The sequence below is a fragment of the Typopeltis vanoorti genome, chromosome 9, assembly GCF_054136105.1.
Source record: "Typopeltis vanoorti isolate ZY-2024b chromosome 9, IOZ_Tvanoo_1.0, whole genome shotgun sequence".
Taxonomy (NCBI): domain Eukaryota; kingdom Metazoa; phylum Arthropoda; class Arachnida; order Uropygi; family Thelyphonidae; genus Typopeltis; species Typopeltis vanoorti.
Window position 1 is genome coordinate 49,369,797 of NC_143557.1, and position 17,263 is coordinate 49,387,059.

A 17,263-nucleotide genomic window follows, 5' to 3' on the forward strand; every position below is an offset into this window, starting at 1 on the left:
TATTTCCTGACCTTGCTAACTTTGCACATCTTAGGACAGATGCCATGGAGAAACTCAAGTGGCAAGGCATTTGACCAGGTCTACTATAGAGCCCTACTTACCAGGATACTATTCTTATGGTCTGTCTACATAGACATTAACTGGATGTCATGTGGATGGTCACCTAGTTATTCATGGCTTGTCATGTGGATAGTTATATCTCTTCAGATTTCCCCACAATTACCAGAGAACCCAAGAGCTATGTTCTTTACACATCAATCACACTCTTCCAAATGCACATTAATGCTCTCTCATTGACCTCAAATCCTTTTCCAGTTTTGCTATTGTCCTATCCATATCCATTCTTATTCTTCATTTGACAAATTTTGAAGTGCTCAAATGAGCCAAGCCTCAAGATCTCACAGTCAATATCTTGAACACTGCTGATCATGCTATTCTCCAGTGGGAGTAAAGTCAACCTAGTGGACTCCAATGTTGTCAATATGCAGTCTTGCCATGTTTTGTGAGAAAGATTTCTTTGCTTTCCTTTGCATTTGACATTATTCAGAACTCCATTCAATGTCAGAATTTCCATCTTAAGTTGACTTAGATTACACCTCTAACCTTTCCTGGCATATCACATTCTTCCCAGTCTTCAAAGGACTTGGGATACTCTTCTGAACAGGACACTACTATTTGCCTCTGCATGTTCCTAATCTTATATAAATCCTAAATTTGTCTAACTTTACAAAGTGCTCTCATATTTCTGGCAGAAACAGAACATCCATAGATGTTTTTATGCACAATGTTTCACTAGGCTAGTTACCATTTTTCTCTGGGCATGTACAAACGAGAGTAGCTGTTAGTCAATATCCATGCACAGTTAGCTTTAAATCTCTAGCAATCCAACCTCTCATTAATGTCATTTATTCAATTGCCATTTTGTTCTTTGGCAGAGCCTTCCTCACACCATTTTACCTGAGGACTTATAATCTCCAAGCATTCAATTTCAAGAAGACTGAACTGGGTAAATTTCAAACTTGGAAAGTGGAAAATACACTTAAATGTGCATTCTTGTGCAAGTAACAGTAGGGTAGAAAAAGTCAAAGAATTTAGCAAGTCAGTAGCAAAAATAATCAACATTAAAAAAAATCAATAAAAATAACTGCCTCTTGGAAACTTAAATAGTAGGGCAGGTAATGAGTCATAAACTGTACAAAGTTTTGGTATAATTTGGAGAAAACTGAAGAGCTAATATAATAATAATGAAGTGTATAGTGCATTTCTGTTTGGACCACAGATATGAAGACTGAAAGTCGTGTACTTAAATTCACATGAAAAGAACTTTAACATATTGAATATATTAATCAGTACTTTATGATGGAATCAATTAGTTATGGAGGGTTTTTTGAAAAAGAAGAAATTGTACTGAAAGCTTTTGATAAATATGTCAGAATGAGACTTAGAATATAGAGAGAGAGGGGGGGAGTAAGAAATTTAACTTATGCATAAAAGTATGTAAATCAAATGGGAAGGCTCATAAAAATATAAAAGATAAATATCAAGAAGGTTTGATAAAATGCTCTAGAAGCTACTGAAAAATATTAGAAATGAAGGAAAGAGTCCTATACAAGGAATATGAGATGACAAAAAAGTGAAGTGACACAAAAACTGCAGAAATGGATATTCTGGAATAATTACTTTGAAAATATTGAGATTAGCAGTAATAGAACAGTGGCAGAAGGCAATAAGGTAAATATACTTTAACTAAGAGAAAATATTGTACTTTTCTCTTCCCTCCACTAAATGGTAATAAAATCATTTTCAGCAGGTTTTTTCATCCTGCTAGACAGATGAATACATGTATATGATGGACATGGCAGAATTTTAGGTAAGATTAACTGCCCAGTCATAGCATTAATTACTAACAAGGCAATAACAAGACCACTGAGCCTAAACCATGAGTGGGGAGATGAAGAAGAAGAAAAACATGAAAGCATGTAAAATATTTAGATAATACCACTGTGGTTTTGGAAACCAATAGGTGCCAGTACTCATCCTTTGCTAGCAGGAAAAGTTAAATAAGACAATAAGCCACATGTCACTTGTTACTATTCATCAAGGTGCAAGTATGCGACACTGTTGTGTACCATCCCAAAAAACACACCAGATAACACAATAGTAAACATGCTTATGTTCAACTGATTTTTCTTGGAGAAAGGTTGAAAGACTTCAAATATGTATCACTTAAAAATCTATTAACTGATTCTTTCTTTAAGGGACTGAGAGCTTCTACAAGCTAAACAAAACATTCAAGGAAAGAGCATCAATATCAGTTTCATTTGTGGCAGAAAAAATAAATTTACAATATTTGTTTTTCCAAAGAAGATAAGAAACGCTAATGAAGATATCAAAAAAAGATGCCGAGAAATTTTACTATTTAAGAACGTGTAAAGAGAACTAATTTGACACAAACTGGGTAATTCTGAAGAAAATGCCTGTAAGAATTTAGCAACAAAGTCTTAATTATGTTGGGGACATTATAATTTTAGCCGTCCCCCTTTAAGCCTGTTTTATCTCATACATTTATGCAATTAACCAAGGTATTTCTTTTAGCAGCTTTGCTAACTTATTTCAATAAGTTTCAGATTTTTTAATAATTATAAGAAAAAAAAATCATAAATGCTGATTATTAACTGTATGTGCAAGATGAATGACAGAACTATTGTATAAGTTGGAGCAAATGGCAATGGCTGTGTAGCTGATGGTATGGAGATAAGGAGGATGGCTGATAGACAGACAGATACCAAAGACTAGTACATGGTGCAGTGGAATGTAGGAGAATGAGGGTGCCCAGCAGAGTGTACCTCAAGGCTCTGCATTACAGCCTTGAGGTAACAGTGAATAAAAGTGATACACACATGTTGCAGGCTCATTTAAATAAATTACAATGTGGGTGAAGGATAATGGTTGTTTAATGAACTTCACCTTGAAGATTATTAAATTTGTTGATTTGTGAATGAGTAGGTTCTCTGGAAATGCATCTATAGGCGATGTGATCATGAAGTAGAAGTTCATTCTTCGGATGAAAAAATCATTAAAAAGTTAAGAATTCCACATGATAGACCAAGACTTTATGGTGTTCTCAAGATACATAAAAAAAGTTCAATTAAGACCTATTGTAAATCGTATAGACTGTCTGACCTATAAACTCAAAATATCTGTCAAATCTTTTCTCTACATTGTAACTCTTCCTCTTTCATTAAAAATTCAGAAGTTTTCAAGGAGTATCTTTACAACTCACTGATCTTTTAATCAGTTTCAATGTAGTTTCACTCTTCACAAATATCCTGCTGGTTGACACAACAAAACTACTACAATTTCCTCCTGATTTGGAAGGGGACCAATCGTTCTATGCTGTCGGCACGCTCTCCCTCCCTCGATGAGTCTTTGGACTCCCTGGAGGTGTCAAATAATAAGAATTAATTAAATATTGTAAAATGATTTCAATGTCATAAATTCGGGTTACTTTGGTTGTCAAAACCAACTGTACAAGCAGACAGAGGAACAGAAGTAAGATTTCTTATTCCCCTATTCTAGCAAATTATTTTATAGAGTGTTTTGAACAGAATGTTCTCAATGTTTTTGCTGTATGGAACTGAATAGAACTTCATCAATTTTTCTTGGGAAATTTAATTCAGAATCCAAGAATGAAATTTATACTTGAAGTAAAATATAATGTTTTCCCCTTTCTGGATGTTCTTATTCTAAATTCCTTCTTACTCCTTCCTAATGACAGCTCAGTATACAAAAAACCAAATCATACTAGTACATATGTAGTAATGCTGCTTCTTATCATCACCCATCAAAAATATGGCGTGATTAAAACTTAAGTTCACCATTGACCTACAAGTTTTTCTGTCCAGTAGATAAACTAAATTCCTCCCTCGATCTCTGAAAGACAAATATCCACTCCTCTCTTATCCTGAAGTTTACAGGATATATTGCTCATGTGGCCTTTGTTATTATGGGCAGACAGGTTGATCTTCTGAGATTTGTCTAGAATAAATCAAGAGTAGAGTATATTTGACTTTAAGAGTCAGATAAGTCAGGTTCAGCCAGCCATGCTTTATCCATAGAATTCATTAAAACAAAACTGAAGTCCTACATAAAATTTATTTTCTTCTTGAAAATTTTAGGGTGCTTAAGGGTCAAAGCTGTATAACTGAGAGGAGACCTCCACATAGCCTTTAAAGAAATACAGAGAACCAACCAGGGCTTCTGACCTAATGTCCAATCCTCACCTTCTCATGGTGCACCCTGTTGGGTATCTACTTGGATACTGAACGGACGAGGATGGGCTGGCAATTTGGGATTTAGCCGACCAAATTGTATTCTTATTGGTTAAACCAAAATATAGAATGATGGTACAACATGACAAAATTTCATGCCGGCTGGGACGTCGCCCGGTTAAACAAGGCCCCCGATGTTTTCGCCAGGGAACCAGGGCGAACAGCGAAAAGTCAGCTACTGGAACAAATCTGAAAACACACCCCAACTTAACATCACGAGTTAAAGATCGGTATTATCAACATAAGCCTGAATGGCAAAGAAATTGAGCTAGCTAAGGAATTAGATAAGTACCACATCGACATAATAGGGGGTGACGGAAACAAAAAAAGACAAAAACTGGTGAGATCTTTCTGAGCAACAAATACAAAATGTTATATTCAGGCAATGACAATCAAGGAAAAGAAGGAGTAGCCATAGTATTCAACACAAAATACGAGGCTAATCGTCTTGAATGGCAGGCAGTCTAAAGTAGAGTGATGTGAGCAAATATGAGAATGGGGAACTGGACAATGAGACTTATTTGTGCCTATGGTCCAACAGAGGGTTCTACTAAGGTAGAAGTGGAGGAATTTTTTGGGGCTTTAGAAAAAGCAGCTGACACAATGAAAAAGGAAAAGTTGGTCCTTGTTGGGAATCTAAATAGCAGAGTAGGAAATGATTGTCAGACATACAAAAATGTTTTGGGAAAATTTGGAGAAAAGAGTAAAACTAATAATAATGGCAAATATTTGTTGGATTTCTGCTCAGGACATGGTTTGGTTATTACTAACACCATGTTCCAACATAAAAATGTGCAAAAATTCACATGGAGAGAAGAGGCAAGCAATAAGAAAAGTCTCATTGACTATGTTATTGTTGATAGTGATGTTTTCTCCCTGGTGCAGGACACCAGAGTGTACAGAGGATTTGAAATTGGAAGTGATCACTATTTAGTCTTGAGCAGGATAAAATTGAATTTCATATTGAAAAGAATAACATGTAAGAAAGTTTTAGAGCAAATAAAAGTTGAGCAGCTCTCAGATGTGAAATGTAGACTAAAATACACAAAGATTATTGAAGAAAAAATGAAAGAGTTTGAGAACAGGAATCAAACCTTGGAGATTCAGTGGCAAGCCTTGAAGAAAACGCTGACTGATCCAGACAGAGTGGCATGTGATGAGGTTGTCTGAAGAAATGCAAGGATAGAAAAATCAGAACTCCATGGTGGACACAGGAAGTTAAACAGGCAGTGAAGGAAAAGAAGAAAGCATATCAAAAGTTCTTAGCAAATAAGTCAGCTTGTGCTCTTAGAGAATACAGTGACAAATGTAAGAAAGCTAAACACTATGTAAAACTGGCTAAACAAAAGTCATGGAAGGACTTTGGTAAGAACATAGAATATAAATATCAAGAAGGTAGCAAAATATTCTGGAGGTTGTTGAAGAAGTTTAGAAATGGAGGAAAGAGTGTTGTAAAAGGACTTAGAGATGATAAAGGTGACATGAAAACAGGAGAAAAAGATATCCTTGAAGTATGGAGTAATTACTTCGAAAAATTGCTAAATGAAACAAGCAGTGATAGTACATATCCCTGTGTGTTTAGTGATAAAAAACACTCAACAGGCATACAGTCAGAATACATATCCATACTTGAAGTAGAAAAAGCCATCAAAGGCTTGAAATGATAAAGGTGACAGGAGCAGGAAAAATGGAAAGGCAGCAGGAGTAGATAATATTTGACCAGAAATGCTGAAATATGGTGGTATAAAAGTCTTACAGTGGCTGCACTGCACAGTTCAGAAGTCCTGGGCAGAGAGACAAATTCCTGATGATTGGAGTAGAGCTCTCATGAATATCAATATTATATTCATGTATATATAAATGAATATCAATATTCATTTATATATACACCCATATATAAAAAGGGAAATAAAACTGAATGTGAGAATTACAGAAGTATTTCCCTAATGAGTGTGCCTGGTAAGATTTATGCAAGTATACTTCAGAAACGGTTGAGACGAATTGTGGAACAAAAGTTTGGTGAAGAACAAGCTGAAAGGCCAAATAGAGGCTGTCAGGATCAGATCTTCAGTTTACGACAAATAGTTGAGAAAGCATGAGAATATAACGAAGATCTGTATTTAAGTTTTGTCGATCTGGAAAAGGCATATGACAAGGCGCAAAGAGAGAAGCTATTCTATACGCTACAGTTATATGGTGTCAATGGGCCATTATATCAAGCAATACTTAGTCTTTATTTGAGTTGTAAGTCAGCAGTTAGAACTGAAGGAAGTACAGGAAGATGGTTTAATGTTAAATATGGTGTGAGACAAGGATGTACATTATCCCCTCTGTTATTCATTATCTATATGGATCACATTATGAAGGAAAGTGGTATTAAAAATGATATCACAATTAGAGATGTTAATGTCAGCTCTTTGCTTTATGCAGATGATGTTAGACTTCTAAATAAATCCGCTACAAGTTTGCAAGATTCCCTGACTAAATTGAATAACTGTTATAATAGACATGGTATGAAGGTCAGCAATAAAAAGACAAAGACAATGAAAATAGGTTGAATCGTTGAAAATGTCAACTGCATTGTGAACGGAGAACCTATAGAACAAGTAAAACATTTCAGCTACTTAGGCATGATTTTTAGTGAAGATGGTAAATTAAATATGGAAACAGACAGCAGAATCAACAAAGCTGGTATGGCAGGAAGTCAATTGAATAAATTCATATGGAATAAGAGAGAAATTAGTCGGGAACACTAAATTAACTGTATACAAGACCATATTCAAACCAGTTTTAACTTATGGATCTGAGAGCTGGGTCAGAAGTAAAACACTTGACCAAAGACTAGAGACCGCAGATATGAGAGTCCTGAGAAAGATTAAAGGCGTGAACAGATGGCAATCAATGGCAATATCATTTTAAAAACGAGGATATTAGGAAAGAACTTGACATTGTCAGCATCCAGGAATGTGTTAGCAGAGCTAATCTCAGGCAGTATGATCACTTAAGCAGAATGGACGAGGAAAGATTAGCAAAACAAGTGTTCCCTCTGCCAGGTTGTCAGGAAAACGACCCAGAGGAAGACCGAGATATAGATGGATTGATACGGTACAAAGTGTCTTAGATGATAGAAATATAAGATCTGATAATGTTGGAGTCCTCTTAATAAGTAAAAGACTGATTTGGAGGAAAATTGTAGATAGTAAGTTAGTAATGATGTAAATTTTTCATGTAGTACTATGATATCCTGTATACCCCTTGAGGGTAAATGTCAGGAATTTGATGATGATGTGAAGCTCACATTCAGTCTGAACCTCAACAAAAAACGAATGTCTTAGAAACTTTCCTGTTTCTTCCTCCCTCACTTGAGATGGATGGATAATGTATCTTAAGAGAGTTGAAGCCTCCGGAAAAGCATACACTAGGACCACATGGCGAGGGCTGGTGTGGCACATCACGAGCATCTGTTGATGTCCAATAAACAGATGGATGGAACTTTTTTATGATGGTTCCTTGTCTCTCTTTATGCCACTGCTCTTTTCCTCATATATTTTATTTTGTCTTTCAATTTTCTTGAGGAAAGTCATTTAATATATGTCATTCATTATATTCTCCCCTTTCAAATATATTCTTGATCATTTAATAGTGAAAGCATTTAAGACATATTCTATTTCATTGTGGAGCATTATGTCACTGGAGCAAACAGCTTTAGTTCTGTTGGTCGATGTTTTATTATGCCACATGGGTAGAATGATGATGAACATTACAGATTTATGTAGGTTAAAGATAAAATACATTAATTTATTCAAACATTCTTATTTTATGAAAGTGAAGGGTGTCACTTCATTTCTATTATGATAAAAATATACATTAGGAAAAAATAAATACAATCAAACTTTGTTGTAATGAGCACAAAAATAACAAGATCATGACTGTAATGAAGAAAATCCCATACTGATTTTAATTTACACATATTCCCACACAACTGCTCATTTTATAACGAGTATACTATATGCATATACTGTACAAATTTTGGTAACTATGCAAACATCTTAATTGCTCGGGTAGCTTTTGGAATACCCCATTCTTAAAATAGACAAAAACGAATGGAGTGACTTAGCTTTTATGACCATCTGCACTAGATCAGGCTGGTTAATAACCTAATCTAGTCCTTGGGGATCATCCCCACTCTACCTACCTCCCCAGTGTCTAGTGACACTGGAGAGGTACACAGTGTTTGAGTAAAGTGAGAGAGGAGGGCAAGAGGCCTTCCTCCCTCACTTTACCCAAACACTGCCATGACTATAAAATCAGTTAAAAATTAATCCTTCCATCAAAAATGTGTCAACTAAAAGAAAATATCTCTTGGTTTGAGAAAAAGTCTAAATTATTCATGAGTTAAGAACATGGTTCGAAAAATGTTGAAGTATGTAGTTGGTTACAGGGTTGACACTGGGGAGTTCTTTCGCTTGGTTGAACAGCAGGAAGGAGTGATGACAAGAGGCCATCCCTGGAAGTTACGAAAGGAAACTGTGAGCAAGAGGGTAAGGAGTAGTTTCTTTGCGTGGAGGGTGGTTAAACCATGGAATGCATTGTCTGATGAAGTGGTGGGAGCGAGAACGGTCAATGAGTTTAAAGAGTAGTATGATAGACTTTGTGTTTCTTAGGGGGGACCTCCCCTCGATGAGTCTTGACAGACTATGTTCTTAGGAAGGACCTCCCACGACGAGTCTTTTGACTCCATGGAGGCCTGAATAATAATAATTTTCTTTGTCATCAAGAGTATTGACAATGTAGAAGAATAAAGATACATACCAATCAGCCCTAGTAAATAACATAACCAAACCAAAAAAATTTAGAAAGTGTGAGCTTTACACACATCGATAAGGCATTGTTTCAATGGTTTACTATACAAAGAAGTGCTGGATTCTCAATAGACAGTACGATTTTGAAGGCTCAAATGAAATTTTTCTTTTTTTGATAAACAATTTGGATGGGAAGATTTTGTATGTAATAATGGTTGGCTCGATCAATTTAAAAACTGACATAACATCATTTATGCAAAATTGAGTGGAGAATCTCGATCTGCAGATCTGATAATGCAAATGAATGGATTGACCATGTTTGGGCATGGTCAATCTTTGAAATCTTTCCTGAATTTTAAGATTCATAAATTAAAAGTCTAATTGAAATAATTTTTATTAATTAGTATTGTTTTTAATTACAGAGAAATAAACCTGCATTTAGTATTAAGTGTATGGTTTCAAATTAAGGACAAATAAATTGTGTTTAATATTAAGTGTATTGTAGTTTATACAAGCATATTCATACAAATAATATCTAGGTATATGTAATTATATATTTTTTTTTCCTCTCTAATACTTTTGATTTTTTTAAAATCCATTTAATCCATTTAGAGTTATTGAGAATTAAAAATAGGAGGTAGAGTTAACTCATCACTGATATGGTGAGTAATGGTTATAATGAGGAAATTTTGTCATCCCCCAGTGCTCATTATAACCAAGTTTGACTATATGAAAATATTTACAGAAATTAATAGAAACTACAATTTATGAATTCAAAAGCTGAAGAATTGAATTTATACTATAAATTCAATTCTGCGATAGATAATTTATAACACATCTATTTCTCTTTTTTTATGCATGATCTGCCATGAACAGAATGTAACTCACTAGCTCCATAGCAGATCATGCATAAAAGAAGAGAAACAGATAATGTGTTATAGCATTCATGAATATCCAGCAATTTTCTTCCCTCCCATGTATTCAAGTAACAAAAGTGCTACATAGTTATCCATCTGTAGTTGAACAGTATAAACATGTTGGCCAAGACCATGAGTCATGTATTATTATGTAATAAACATGGCTTCTATATAAGACTGCTACTCACCGTCAGATAAATTATGCATCTTAACCCAGCTTTTTTCTAACTGCACCATGGAAGCTTATAAATCAGTTTTTTTTTTGTTTTTTAAAATACCTTTATACCTTATAGCATATTATTCTTTGTATAATTGTATTTCATTTAAACTGTTGAGTAAGCTAATATCTCAATCAGCAGTTGTGCTGTTACTTAAGTTAAGCAATTAGCAGTATGGTGTTCAAACTTGGAGTACACATCCATAGTGTGCTTTTTAAATTTTTAGTTTAAAAAGCACATTATCTGACTGCAATGCTGTTCAGATAATACAGTGCCATGTTGCAGTAACAACATGCAGTGACAGAGCTACAAGACAAAATTAGCAGTGATTTCTGGCATTATTGTTGCAGCTGTCAATTAATTGAAAGCCAGTTTGGAAGAGGACAGATAATGTGCAAACTTTATGTATCTATTTATGGAGTGTATCAGGGAACATTCAAGATCTTTTAGCCATTATACAGCTATTCGTGCCAACAGATGTTCTCCCAGAGTAGGAAATGTCCTCTATGAATGTAGCAAGTTAGCATTGTAACACTCTATGTTTGCCAAAGTATAATTTACTGCTTGTTCTAATAATAAGTCTGTGTTTGTATATGCCATTTATATCTCTTCAAAGGTAACTGGCAGTACCATTCATTATCCTTTTAGTTTCATCATGTTTACAACAAATATACAGTGTATGACCCTTAAAAAAAGTTTACCAGAGTGAACTGCAGCAATCATGGAACTAACCCACTTCAACCAAACTATCATTTTGGATATGTCTCAGTAGCAATTCCTGCTGAAAAAATATTTGAATCAAATTTGTAGACATACAGATGATTGGATACCACAATGTGAAGTACATTTTTTGTATATTTATATTTTATTTATATTTATAAAAGGTAAAAATGTAATCTTCATAGATTTCATAAAAACAAACTGCAAACTTACATGGCTTCAAAAATTTCTCCACCCCACTCTTAGATAAAGCAAAGGCCTGTCCTTTCCACTTTGTTTAAGCCTGTTAAGCTATTATGTTTCATTTCTAAAGAGTCATAAAACAAGTTCTGAAGAAGGACTATACACATTTTCAGCAGACTATTTACAAAAACTGAATCTAAACAAAAATAATTTGAAGGGTCAGGGATACTACAATGCTGTAAATGTGCATGGAAAACACAAAAATTAGTAAATACATGGTACTAATGTACTATAGATTGATCAACCAACCTCTTGTGTATGGGCACAACATAAAAAAAAAAAAAAAATTACAACAGAAAATCCTCAAAAAAATTCTAGAACAGTCCTATCCTTTGTTCTGTGCATTCGTTAAACTTGGTAGTAAATGATGCAGCAAAAATCTCTTTTGATAACACTGAATTTTTTATATCATCCAAGAACTATACAACTATTTTTTGGCTTCAACATAACACTGAGATGTGTGGAAAAACATTTATCAAATATGAATTTGAAGTCACTGTCAAACGTGATGGGAAAGTTTGATACAATTACGCTAATAAAAAAATCAATTTATATTTTCAATGTTCAATGTTCAAAGCAATATTCAATGTCCTTTTAGAAATTGTTGATGATGATAATAAAGATACAGATTCTAGAACACCTGCCAGAGGTATACTTTTAAAAATATCCAATTTTATTTACTCAGTACTAATTTGGGATGATGTTTTAAAAAATTTAATGTATATAATGCCCATGAAAGCATTGAAGGGATTAAGAAATTCCAGAGGAAAAATAAAGTGATGGTGATCCTTTCCATCGTAAAAAATACTACAAAAAAAAAGAAAATTTTTCTAACAGAGAAAAAAAAAAAAAAAACATCTATGATTCAAAACTAAATTTCAAAATCAATTTCTTTTTTCTCTATTGCAGAGATTCCCAAAGGGTAGGGTCTGATTTTGATGGGTCACTTTAAATATTAAAACATGAGAGTAGTTTACATGTTCATTAGGAAAGTTTAGGAATCAAAAACAAATTTCAAAATAAACTTCAATTATCAAACACCTTGCATCTGAAAATAACACATCAATGTGGACATTAAAGACACCATCAGCAAAAATAGAAAATAAGCCCATTCTTCACATACACCACATTATGTATCTAATTAATAAATTTATATATTAATTAATTATTTTCAATAAAATATTTTAAAGTAGTAAAGCAATATTTTTTATTCAACCCCCCTCCACCCTCCGTTCCTTTTAAAATATTTGCAACCTGCAAACAAGTGAGCAGGTTGCAAATATTACCATTTTAGAAAGCGAGTCTCGGTCGAAAGTTTGGGAAGCCCTGCTCTATTGGATACAGCAATATCATCTTTAAAATAAAGGTTTATAGTACTGAGAATATTATGGCCTTTTCAGTGATCTGAATGACATGCAGTTTAAAGAATTACAATGAACCAGAAGTTATAGTGCAACTATGAACAGAAATTTAGAACTGAAATTGTGCGATGAACACAGCAAGGAATGTGATGGGACATCAATGTATGAGGAATTTCTGAAAACTTTAAATAGTTTTCTAAAATTTTGTAGAATTCCTGTTGAAGTATTTCAATATATTTGCAGAAATAATTTACCAGATGCATTTTGGAATACATCTATAGTTCTCAGGATATATTTACCTTTGCCAATATCAGTCACCAGTAGAGAACATAGCTTCTCAAAATCAAAATTTATTAAAGCCAATATCAGTCACAGGACATAGCTTCTCAAAATTAAAATTTATTAAATACTATTTAAGATCTACAATGTCACAAGAAAGAATGTCAAATCTAGTGAACATTTCTAAAGAAAATAAAACACTGGCCCAAGCAGGCATTGAAACTGTCATAAAGAATTCATTTCTGTGAAAGCAAGACATAACTATTTTATAACAAATTATTCTATCATGATGATTTTGAGTTCTTAATTACTGTTATTAAAAATGTGAATTTTCTATTATTTTAGATTTGTAAAATTATACAGAATGACTGTTTTGTTGTAATTAATTGGGCAATTAATATACTTAAAAATTACTTATAAATATTAAAAAAATTAAAATTTAAAAATAAACATAAAACTAATTTGCACAAAGGTGCCATATGGGGCAAGCAGCAGTCCTGATTTCTGTAACCTACAAATCTTCAACCTATCCTAATAGGAAATATTCCACAGACTTGAAGCCATCTTAGTCACTTGCCTCTGGATCCTCTCTATCTTTTCCTTAACACCAAAATACCTTTATCTTAACCCCTAAAGGTGGGTAATTCATTATCCAAATAATCCACCTAAAGGTGGGTAATGAAATTCATCTGTCACCTAAAGATAATCACAAACATTCACAGCCATGATGGGATATGCAAACTCACAGCTTGCTGTTGGAGAGTGGATATATATGCAGTCAACTGCAGAAAATTTTCCTGCTTTCCTCTAAATTTGATAAAACATACATGTAGCAGTTATTCCACAGATATTTGCATTGCAACTCTAAACTCAGCATAAAATTTTCTTCCTCTTCATCAGTATATGCAATAAGTGTGCACGCGTGCATGGAAAGAGGGGAAACTTGAGTGGTTGGACCTACTACAACTGAATATAGGGAAAGATAGTTCAATATTAAATCAGGTGTAAGGAAAGATTGTATGCTATTATCACTTCTTTTTTTTTCTAATGTATATGCATCATAGATTAAACCCCAGTTTATATCCCAGACCAATCGTATGAAGAGGAGGAATATAGCCAATTTCTTGAACAACTGCAAGAAGAAATCAGGCAAACAAGTACAAGAGGTATCCTGATTATTATGGGAGATTTTAATGCAAAGATCGTCAGTACTCTGAAGATAAAGCAGAAGTAAAGGGAAAATTTGGTCATGGAGAGATGAATGAGAGAGGAAAGGACCTGATTAATTTTTGCAAAATCAATCAACTGTTAATCACAAATACTTTATTCTACCACAGGCCACAACACAAATACACCTGGATGACCAAACAATGAAATCAAAAACTGTATACACTATATAATCGTTAATAAGAAATGGAAACATTCCTTCCAAAATCAAAAAATTAAAAAAAAAAGATTGACATGGATACAGACCATGAACTACTATCAGCCAAACTAAAAATCAGTTTCAAAAGAATAAACCACCAAAAACAAAAGAAGATAGACATCTCAAAACTCAATGACTGCTTGACAAGATCTAACTATCAGAGAACATTAAAAGAATAATTAAATAATCTTGCTTTAGATACAGTCTCAGAGTCTTGGAAAAAAAGATAAAGAAATTATTAAAGAAACAGCAACAAAACATCTGGGCTACCAGACAACAAGAGTAAATAAAGATTGGCTTATATAACCAGAGATGTTGGACTTATGGGAGAAAAAAAAAGAATAACCAAAACTAACCTCTCAAAAAAAGATAATGAAGAAAATAGATTATAAAAAAATCTGAAAAAAGCAATAGACAAAAAATGCAGATTAGCAAAAATCACATATTTAGAATAAAAAGCAGAAATATGTGAAGAAGAATACAAAAAACATGACTCTAAGATCATTTATGAAATGGTTAAAGAGATAACTAGAACATACTCACCCAGTTTCAATATTGCAAAAAGATGGAACCACAACAAGTAGCCATGAAATAATAAAAGAAATATGGACTAATCATTTTAATCCTGCAGATAATAATAGATTTAGTTTAATCCTTTATCCCAGTGAGAGCAAACAAAGTTTGCGCCTGAAAATATCTTCAGGACTAAATATAGTGTTGTACTATCTTATCCAGTAAGTAGTGCAACACCAAGGCAACTCGTGGCAAAGGTGGAGCAAGCTACCAGGCACTTCTAACCCAGTATCTCCCATAATGCAAAACACATTTCCTATGTGGATATGTATACTGTTATGCATTAAAGGGATTGGCCATCTACCCAGACTAGTTTCGACCTTTATTGAGGTCTCTTCAGTGGGAGCCAGGCCCAGAGCTGGAGATACCAGGCAGAAGCAGTAGCAAGTCATCTGTGCCTATGGGAGTTGCCAAAAGGTTTATCACCTTTTTTAAAAATTACTCTGGATTTAGAGAAAGATGTTGAAAATTTATTTATCACTAGGTTAGACTATAATAGATTTAGTTTAATCCTTTATCCCAGTGAGAGCAAACAAAGTTTGCGCCTGAAAATATCTTCAGGACTAAATATAGTGTTGTACTATCTTATCCAGTAAGTAGTGCAACACCAAGGCAACTCGTGGCAAAGGTGGAGCAAGCTACCAGGCACTTCTAACCCGGTATCTCCCATAATGCAAAACACATTTCCTATGTGGATATGTATACTGTTATGCAAATTATTATGCAGATTAAACTAAATCTATTATAGTCTAACCTAGTGATAAATAAATTTTCAACATCTTTCTCTAAATCCAGAGTAATTTTTAAAAAAGGTGATAAACCTTTTGGCAACTCCCATAGGCACAGATGACTTGCTACTGCTTCTGCCTGGTATCTCCAGCTCTGGGCCTGGCTCCCACTGAAGAGACCTCAATAAAGGTCGAAACTAGTCTGGGTAGATGGCCAATCCCTTTAATGCATAACAGTATACATATCCACATAGGAAATGTGTTTTGCATTATGGGAGATACTGGGTTAGAAGTGCCTGGTAGCTTGCTCCACCTTTGCCACGAGTTGCCTTGGTGTTGCACTACTTACTGGATACTGGATAAGATAGTACAACACTATATTTAGTCCTGAAGATATTTTCAGGCGCAAACTTTGTTTGCTCTCACTGGGATAAAGGATTAAACTAAATCTATTATAGTCTAACCTAGTGATAAATAAATTTTCAACATCTTTCTCTAAATCCAGAGTAATTTTTAAAAAAGGTGATAAACCTTTTGGCAACTCCCATAGGCACAGATGACTTGCTACTGCTTCTGCCTGGTATCTCCAGCTCTGGGCCTGGCTCCCACTGAAGAGACCTCAATAAAGGTCGAAACTAGTCTGGGTAGATGGCCAATCCCTTTAATGCATAACAGTATACATATCCACATAGGAAATGTGTTTTGCATTATGGGAGATACTGGGTTAGAAGTGCCTGGTAGCTTGCTCCACCTTTGCCACGAGTTGCCTTGGTGTTGCACTACTTACTGGATAAGATAGTACAACACTATATTTAGTCCTGAAGATATTTTCAGGCGCAAACTTTGTTTGCTCTCACTGGGATAAAGGATTAAACTAAATCTATTATAGTCTAACCTAGTGATAAATAAATTTTCAACATTAATCCTGCAGAGGTCGCAGTCGTAAAAATTGCAGTTTAGGTCGCATGTATCTGAGAGATATATTAATTACTAATATGTGCTAAAGTTCCACTTTTACCACGAGTTGCCTTGGTCTTGCACTACCTGTGGGATAAGCTAGTCTTGCATCAATTGCAGGCGCAAACTTGACATTTTGTCTGTTTGCTCACTTGGGAAAAATGGAGTAAAACCAGGTTTAAAATTGCTTGGTATCTTTAACATAATTATACCCAAGTTAAAAATACTTTCTAATATGTGCTAAAATGCGACAAAATTTTAAAAAAAAAAAACACTGCAAATATAATACATGATGGTTTATATATTTTCAGTTACAATCTAAAAATTATTGAACAAAGAAAAAAAAAATACAACTAAACTAATACTGTACTGACATCAGAGTTCACAGTAAATTGTATCTCTCAGATACAATTTACTATCAAATATCACAAACCTTTACATAATACATGTTAAACCAAAACTGACCGCATAAACAGTGTGGAATATCATTCGTAATATATGCATGCACAGCTAGTCATGACCTCCAAGCTATACACTAGATATGTGTAAGAATATTTATATTAAACAATTTGTTTGTATCTGTCAGATCAGTCATGAACTCCGCAGGGTTGAAGAAAACATAGATCAAGATGCCTTCAACCCAGAAGAAACTTCTAACACAAAAGACATACTAAATGAAGAAATACATAGATCAATCAAACAAAGGAA

At 34.0% G+C, this 17,263-nt stretch overlaps 1 long non-coding RNA gene across 4 annotated transcripts in view; it reads right to left on the reverse strand.

The window, feature by feature from the left end:
- Positions 1–17,263, reverse strand: part of LOC150103025 (uncharacterized) — a 142,016-nt gene that overhangs the window by 88,626 nt on the left and 36,127 nt on the right. The window contains exon 3 of one of the 4 annotated variants that reach the window (XR_016548846.1): positions 11,209–11,295. The exons of the other annotated variants lie outside the window; for them this stretch is intronic. This is a non-coding gene — a long non-coding RNA (uncharacterized LOC150103025). Of the gene's footprint in view, positions 1–11,208; positions 11,296–17,263 lie in introns of those variants that run through there. 4 annotated transcript variants of the gene reach the window in all.